This window comes from Tamandua tetradactyla, chromosome 4 (assembly GCF_023851605.1).
Source record: "Tamandua tetradactyla isolate mTamTet1 chromosome 4, mTamTet1.pri, whole genome shotgun sequence".
Classification (NCBI taxonomy): Eukaryota; Metazoa; Chordata; class Mammalia; order Pilosa; family Myrmecophagidae; genus Tamandua; species Tamandua tetradactyla.
Window position 1 is genome coordinate 15,636,586 of NC_135330.1, and position 8,131 is coordinate 15,644,716.

At 34.9% G+C, this 8,131-nt stretch overlaps 1 protein-coding gene across 2 annotated transcripts in view; it reads right to left on the minus strand.

The window, feature by feature from the left end:
• SH2D1B (SH2 domain containing 1B) overlaps nucleotides 1-8,131 on the minus strand; it is a 117,629-nt gene extending 109,498 nt beyond the window's left edge. The window contains exons 1-2 of one of the 2 annotated variants that reach the window (XM_077156721.1): nucleotides 8,024-8,131; nucleotides 7,668-7,845 (exon numbers count right to left, since the gene is read on the minus strand). The gene's annotated coding sequence lies outside the window, so the exon portion shown is untranslated. Of the gene's footprint in view, nucleotides 1-7,667; nucleotides 7,846-7,930 lie in introns of both variants that reach the window. The other variant, XM_077156719.1, reaches the window with a different exon arrangement.

Sequence of the window (8,131 nt, forward strand, 5' to 3'; positions counted from 1 at the left end):
GCAGCAAGAGAAAAGTGATTCACCACAGGGGAAACCACATAAGACTAAGTGCTTATTTCTCATCAGCAGCCATGGAGGCAAGAAGTCAGTGCTGTGATATATTTAAGACACCAAAAGAGAAAAATTGTCAGCCAAGAAGTCTCTACCTGGCAAAGCTGTGCTTCAAAAATGAGGGAGAGTTTAAATATTTAAATATTTAAAATATTTACAGACAAACAGGAGCTGAGAGGGTTTGTTAACAAGATATCTGTCCTACGAGAAATATTAAAGGGCGTTCTCCCAGCAAAAAAAGAAAAGACACAGGAGAGAGGCTTGAAGAAGAGTACAGAAATGAAGATTATCAACAAAGATAGCTAAAAGGATTAAAAGAGAGAAAATAATATATATCACAAATAAAGCCAAAAGATAAAATAGTTGAAGTACTGACTTTACAGTAGTGACACTGAATGTTAATGGATTAAACTCCCAAATCTAAGAAGCAGAATGGCAGAATGGATTAAAAAAATATGATCCACCTATGTGCTGTTTATAAGAGACTGATTTTCAACTCAAAGATGCAAATAGGTTAGGAGTGAATGGCTGGAAAAAGATATTCTATGCAAACAATAGCCAAAAAAAGAGTTGGTATAGCTATACTAATATTAGATAAAAATAGACTTTAAGTGCAAAAATATAATGAGAAGAAAAAGACATTATATGTTAATGAAAGGGGAAATTCACCAAGAAGAAATAACAATCATAAAAATCCATGCACCTAATCAAGGTGCCCCAAAGAATATGAGGCAAACACTGGCAAACCTGAAGGGAGTAATAGTTGTCTGTACAATACTAGTAGGACACTTCAACACACTACTCTCTTCAAAAGATAGCACATCTAACAGAGGATCAAAAGGAAACAGGGAACTAAATAATCGGATAAATGAACTAGGCCTAAAAATCATGTATAGAACATTGTTTCTCCCAAACAGCAGGATATGCATTCTTCTCAAGTCCTCATGGAACATTCTCCAGGATAGACCACATGCTGGGACACAAAACAGGTCTGAATAAATTTTTAAAGATTGAACTTATGCAAAACACTTTCTGTGGTCATAATGGAATGAAGCTGGACACCAATAACAGCTGGAGAAGAGAAAATTCACAAATATATGGAGGCTAAACAATATACCCTTAAACAACCGGTGTGTCAAAGAAGAAATTGCAAGGGAAATCAGTAAATACCTCAGGACGTGTAAAAATGGAGACTACAACATATCAAAACTTACATTATACAGTAAAGGTGGGACTGATAGGGAAATTTATAGTCCTAAATGCTATAAATTAAAAAGGAAGAGAGAGCTAAAATCAAGCACTTAATTTAACAGCTGGAGAAACTAGAGAAATAATAGCAAACTAATTTCAAAGCAAGCAGAAGGAAAGAAATAACAAAGATTAGAGCAGAAATAAATGAAATCGATAACAAAATACAATAGAGAGAATCAATAAAACCAAAAGTTGGTTATTTCAGAAGATCACTAACATTGGCATTTCCTTAGCTAGACTGACTAAAACAAAAAGAGGAGATGCAAATAAATAAAATCAGAAATGAGAGGGGCATCATTATCATTGACCCCATAGAAATAAAAAGGATCTTACACGGATACTATGAACAAACGCATGCCAACAAATTAGACAGTATAGATTGAATGGACAATTTCCTAGAAGCACACAAACAACTGCAGTGACTCAGGAAGAAAGAGAAGACCTCAATAACCCACTCACCAGAGAAGAGATTGAGTCAGACATCAAAAACTTCCCAAACAAGGAAAGCCCAGGGCCAGATTACTTCACAGGTGAATTTTACCAGTCGTTCCAAGAAGAATTAATACCAATCCTGCTCAGATTCTTCCAAAATATTGAAGAGGAGGGAACACTATCTAACTAATTCCATGAAGCCAACATTACTCTAATACCAAAGCCAAATAAAGATACTACAAAAAAAAAATTACAGGCCAATCTCTCTAATGTATATAAATGCAAAAATCCTCAACAGAATACTTGAAAATTGAATCCAACAGCACATTAAAATAATTATACATATGACCAAGTGAATTTTACTCCAGGTATACAAAGGTGGTTCAACACAAGGAAATCAATTAATATAACACACCACATTAACAAATTGAAAAGGAAAAACCACATGATCATCTCAATTGATGCAGAAAAGTCATTTGACAAAATCTGGAATCCTTTCTTGGTAAAAGCACTTCAAAAGGTAGGAATCAAAGAAAGTTTCATCAACATGATAAAGGTCATATATGAAAAACACAAAGCTAATGTGGTGTGAGATAAAGGGCATATATGAAAAACCCACACCAATGGTGAGAGACTGAAAACTTTCCCTCTAAGATCAAGAACAAGACAATGATGCCTTCTGTCACCACTATTACTCAATATTGTATTAAAAATTCTTGCTATAGCGATTAGGTATGAAAAAGAAGTAAAAGTCATCTAAATTAGAAAGGAAGAAGTAAAACTTTCACTATTTGTAGACGACATGGTCCTATATTTAGAAAGTTCCCAAAAAGCTATGACAAAGCTACTAGAGCCAGTAAATGAGTTCAACAAAATGGTGGAATACATGATCAAAAAGCAAAAATCAATAGTGTTTCTATATATTTTTAATGAGTTATCTGGGGAGGAACTCAAGAAAAATAAATTACATTTATAATAGCAACTTAAAAGAAACAAAAATCTAGGAATAAACTTAACCAAGGATGTAAAGGACCTATATTCAGAAAACTATAAAACTTTGCTAAAAAAAAAAAAATCAAAGACCTAAATAAATGGAATGACAGTCCATGTTCCTGATTTGGAAGGCTAAATATCATTAAGATGTCAATTCTCCCCAAGTTTATCTACTTGTATTCAATGCAATGCCAATCAAAATTCTAACAGCTTACTTTGCAGAAATGGAAAAACCAATTATCAAATTAATTTGGAAGGGCAATGGTCCCTGAATAGCCAAAAACACCTTGAAAAGGTAGAACGAAGTTAGAGGACTCACGTTTCCTGACTAAAGCATATTATAAAGGCACAATGGTCAAAACAGCATGGTACTGGCATAAAGATAGACATATTGATCAATGTAATTGAACTGAGAATTCAGAAATAGACCCTCATATTTATACACAATAGATTTTCGACAGGTTTTTAAGTCCACTCACCTGAGACAGAACAGTATTTTTGATAAATGGTGTTGGAAGAACTGAATATCCATGTCCAAAAGAATGAAAGAGGACCCCATTAGACAACCTATACAAAATTAACTCAAAATGGATCAAAGACCTAAATATTAGAGCCTGTACCATTAAAATTCTTAGAAGAAAATATAGAGGAGCATCTTCAAGAACTAGTGATAGGCAGTGGTTTCTTAGATCTCATACCCAGTGAAAGAAAAAATAAAGTTATATGGGGACGCCTCAAAATTGAATACTTCTGTGCTTCAAAAGACTCTGTCAAAAGGGTGAAAAGGCAGCCCACTCAATAGTAGAAAACATTTGGAAACTCCATATCTGAAAGGGATTAGATATCCAGAATATATAAAGAAATCCAACACTCAAAATAGAAAGAAAAACAACCCAATTTAAAAATGGGCAAAAGAAATGAATAGACTTTTTTTTTCAAGAAAAGAAATAAAAATGGCTAAAAAGCACATGAAAATATTCTCAGTTTCACTAGCTATTAGGGAAATGCAAACCAAAACTATGAGATGTAATTTCACACCAACTAGAATGGCCACTATTAAACAAACAGAAAACTACAAGTGTTGGTGAAGATGTGGAGAAACTGAGACACTTATGCACTGCTGATGGGAATATAAAATGGTATAGCCGCTGTGGAAGATGGTTTGGGGTTTCCACGGGAAACTATGAATAGAGCTGCCATATGAACTGGCAATCCCGCGGCAAGGTACATACCCAGAATAACTGAAAGCAGGAATGCAAAAAGACATTTGCACACTGATGTTCATAGTGGTAATATCCACAACTGTCAAAAGATGGAAACGAGCCATGTTCATCAATGGATGAATAGATAAACAAAATGTGGCCTATACATATGATAAAATATTATTGAACAGTAAGAAGGAATGAATTCCTGAAGTATGTGACAACATGGATGAACCTTGAGGACACCATGTTGAGTGAAATAAGCCAGACACAAAACTACAGATATTGTATGATCTCACTTAATGTGAACTAATTAAAATATGTAAATTCACAGAGATAAAATCTAGAATACAAGTTACCAGGAAAAAGAATGAGACTAGAGAAAGGAGACTAGATGCCTAATATGTGCAGAATTTTTAACTGGGTTGAATTAAATGTTTGGGATTCACATGACAGTGACTATAATTAACAGCACTGAATTATGCATGGGATTATGGATGAAAGGGGGTAGTCTAGAGTCATGGCTGTCACTAGAAGGAAAGGTAGAGATTGAAAAATGGGGCTGCAAAACACAGTGAATACTGTGGTGGATGATGACAGTGATTAGCAGTTCAAATATAAAAAGTTTTTTCACGAACTAGAACAAAATGCACATCACTATTAAAAGGAGTTAATTTAATTAAGTGGTATATGGAATAAAGATGTAACTATTGCAAACTATTGACCACAGTTAGTAGTAATATTTTAATATTCTTTCATCAGTGGTTACAAATGTAGCACACATGCTAGGGGACAATAATGCAGCTAGGGGAGGGGTATGGGATGTTTTGATTTTGGTTTGTTTGTTTTGTTTTTGATTAACGAAAATGTTCTAAAATTGATTTTGGTGATGAATGCACAATTATGTTATGACATTGTGAGCAACTGATTGTGTACTTTAGATGAACTGTAAAGTGTGAATATATCCCAATGAAACTTCATTTTAAAGACAAAACCAAACTTCTCCATACGTCAGCTTGGCCTTATTCAAAATAGAAATCTTATAGTGAAAAGAAACTTGGGATGGGAACATGGGGAGGTAGGGAGAAGCAGAGTGGTTGGTTTCTTCTTTCTCGACTTTTCCTGCTACTCTCCCCACACCACTCCCAAAATGCGAGCTGGAACTTCTTTCTCTTCCAGGGACAGAATGGAGAAGGGGGAGAAGAGATGAGAGGACTGGACAGGTCTTACCTCACCGTAGAGTCATGAACTGGCACTAATTTCTCTGAGCTTGTTCAGAGCATTCTTGTCTTACTGTACTGAGTAGAGCCTCCAGTACATATAATGTTTAATTCCTGACCTCTGGGAAAGTTCTCAATTGTTCATCATGTATATTTTTTGCTATGGTGGCTTCTTGATTTTGGAAACTCTATCGGATTTATTATGGTATGCTAAATATTTTTACTATGAATGAATGTTTCATTTTATAAAATGTTTTCTACATCAATCGTGATGGTGATATCATCTTTCTCTTTTAATGTTACTCTATGAGTTACATTGATCGATTTTTCAAATATTAATTCTTACATTCCTGGATTAAACCCTACTTGGTTATGGGAAAAAAAACCCTCCCCTACTTAATTTTGTTATTAGGACTCATGTTTAAGTTTCTGGAAGGGTTAAGGAGGGTGGCCATTCACAACTTGGAATAAGTTAGGTTATCGTTAGTTCAAATTAACACATAGAGAGTCATACTGAAGGACAGGGGATTTGATAGAAAGTTAAAAATTTGGAATGAGGACATATAACTATTGGTATATGGCATGAGATACTAGGGGAATCCAAACAAGAAACAGAACTCATTCCAGGAGACTCAAATGACCAGATTTTAGTGAAGGAACCACATAGAGGTGTGGGTAGGGTTGAGGGAACAAGAGAATGTGAGGCACCAAGAAACAGTGATCTTTACAAAAAACAAAAGACATTTTTACAGTGCAATATAACATATATACAAAAAAGCAATAAATTTCAAAGTATGTTGCAACAAATAGTCATAGAACAGATTCCAGAGTTTGGGATGGGGTACAGTTCTGCAATTTTAGGGTTTTCCCTCCAATTCCAAGACACTGAAGACTAAAAGAAATATCAAAATAATGATTCAGCAGTCATACTCATTTAGCAACAGTGATCTTACCATCGCTAGTACTGAAGAGGCAAGAGGAAGAAACAGTATTAACAAAGCTCAGTGTGAGCTAGCTGTGTAACCTTAGGCAAGTTACTTAGCTCCTTTGTGCCTCAGTTTCTTCATCTGTAAAATGGAGATGAACTGGAACTAACTTCTCTGTATGTTCACCTTATTGGGTGAGTGTGAAGATTAAATGAGTTAATATATGTATAGGGCTTTATTAAAAGAAAAGGGAAAAAAAACCTTGTGAGACAGATATCTAAATGAAGGTTTTCTACCAGGGTTCCTTGGAATCCTAACATTGTGAGTCTGGTAAGAAATCATGACGGAAACAAAACCTATCACTTTCTAACATTGTGTACTGCCCAATGCTAGTTCTCACAGTGATGGATTGTGACCCAACAGTCCTGGAGCAGTTTCCTTGAGATCTTTCAAGCTAGTAAGGTGGTACATGGTAGAACCATGTTCATTTGGTTGGCTTATTCTCAGTTTTTTTTATGTAATCATTGGCAACACTGTACTGCACAGAGGGGTGGATCGTAGGCTGATGATGACAGCCTTTCTATTCCAAATTACCTTTCCCAGCTTTCTCTTACAAGCCTCTAACTGCCTTAATGGAAACATCCTACCATACATGAAAACCAATAAACAATTTGCTGCAGTTTTCAACTACTTATATGGGTGAGAATGTTTTTAGCAAGCTTCAAAGGCAAACAAAATTGCCCCATTTCATTTAAAAATAAAATCCATGCATGCTAATCTCAAATTCAATTCAGAGTAGAGTGTTTACGCAGCAAAACACAAGTGCAGATTTTACTTTAAAGTAAATTTTATTCTTTATTTTTTAAAACATGTTATCCAATATATGTGGATAACTTTGTAAATGATTGACTTGCATTTGAGCCTAATGATGTCACTCAGTTCAGGTTTTAAAAACCTAGAACTATTTTTGCCTTGTATTAAATTGGATCTTAAACTAGATTTTTATTCACATTGCTTTGATTAATGGTTTTAATAGCTTAACCATTTAATATTGTCAATGAACATTCATATATGTTGTAAATACAAAAATCAAAAGCATTTACACCCTTCATTAAAATTAAATCTACCAAGCCTACCATTAGAAAAGTTAAATACCATTTTGGCTTAAGTCAGTTAATCAACAGAAATTTACTCTGTCTCTTTATTAATATTTAAAAGTTTACAAAATAGAAGAAAGATTGATTTCAAGAAAGGTCAGCTAAAAAGTAATTTTCAGTTTTAAAGACAGTGATAACCTATTCTTGCACATGCAATAGTCCACATAATATAACTCATTAGCCTCTTATACAGTAGGAATTTATGATACGAATTTTAGGCCTACTTGGATAAGGTGGGGAAAAAAAGTGAAGTAGACGTTCAAACAAAGGAAAGATGAAGTATTCTCTTTCTACATTCATGACCAGTATTATCTTTATAGGGAGATGGAACCACACAGAGAACATACTAGTAAGTCAGCCAAAATAAACAGTTTCACAGAAAAGTTTTTTTTTTTTTACTAAACAGAGTATTGATAATTATTATCTACTACTTACTTATAACAGAAACTGTAGATTCCATAATTTCTACGCAGGGGTTCCTTGAGAACTGACAAGTATTTCAAGGATTCCTCCAGGGTAAAAAGATTGAGAAAGGCTGATCTTGACAATCAATTAGCCTCCTCTTCCTCATTTCGTGTATTAGACAGGATCTGGTCAGGAATCAGGACCTGCACTGGTAATACAAAGAATTATTAACTAGCAAAGGTGGTTTACTAAAAGGGGTAAAAGAGGATTCTGAGGAATTCAGGAATACCTACCACAGGAAGCAGCTCCTACTTCTAGGGCTAAGGGAGAGAGGACCCAAGAAAGGAACTAAGAAACCCTGAGCCAACATGCTTGCGGATCCAAACCTTGTTGGAAGGTGTGGCTACAGCATGCTGGGTGATGAACAAGGGCACCCCATTCCTGGTTAGGCCAGAGAGTTCACTCAGGATGCCACTTGCTGGGGTGCTGCAGAA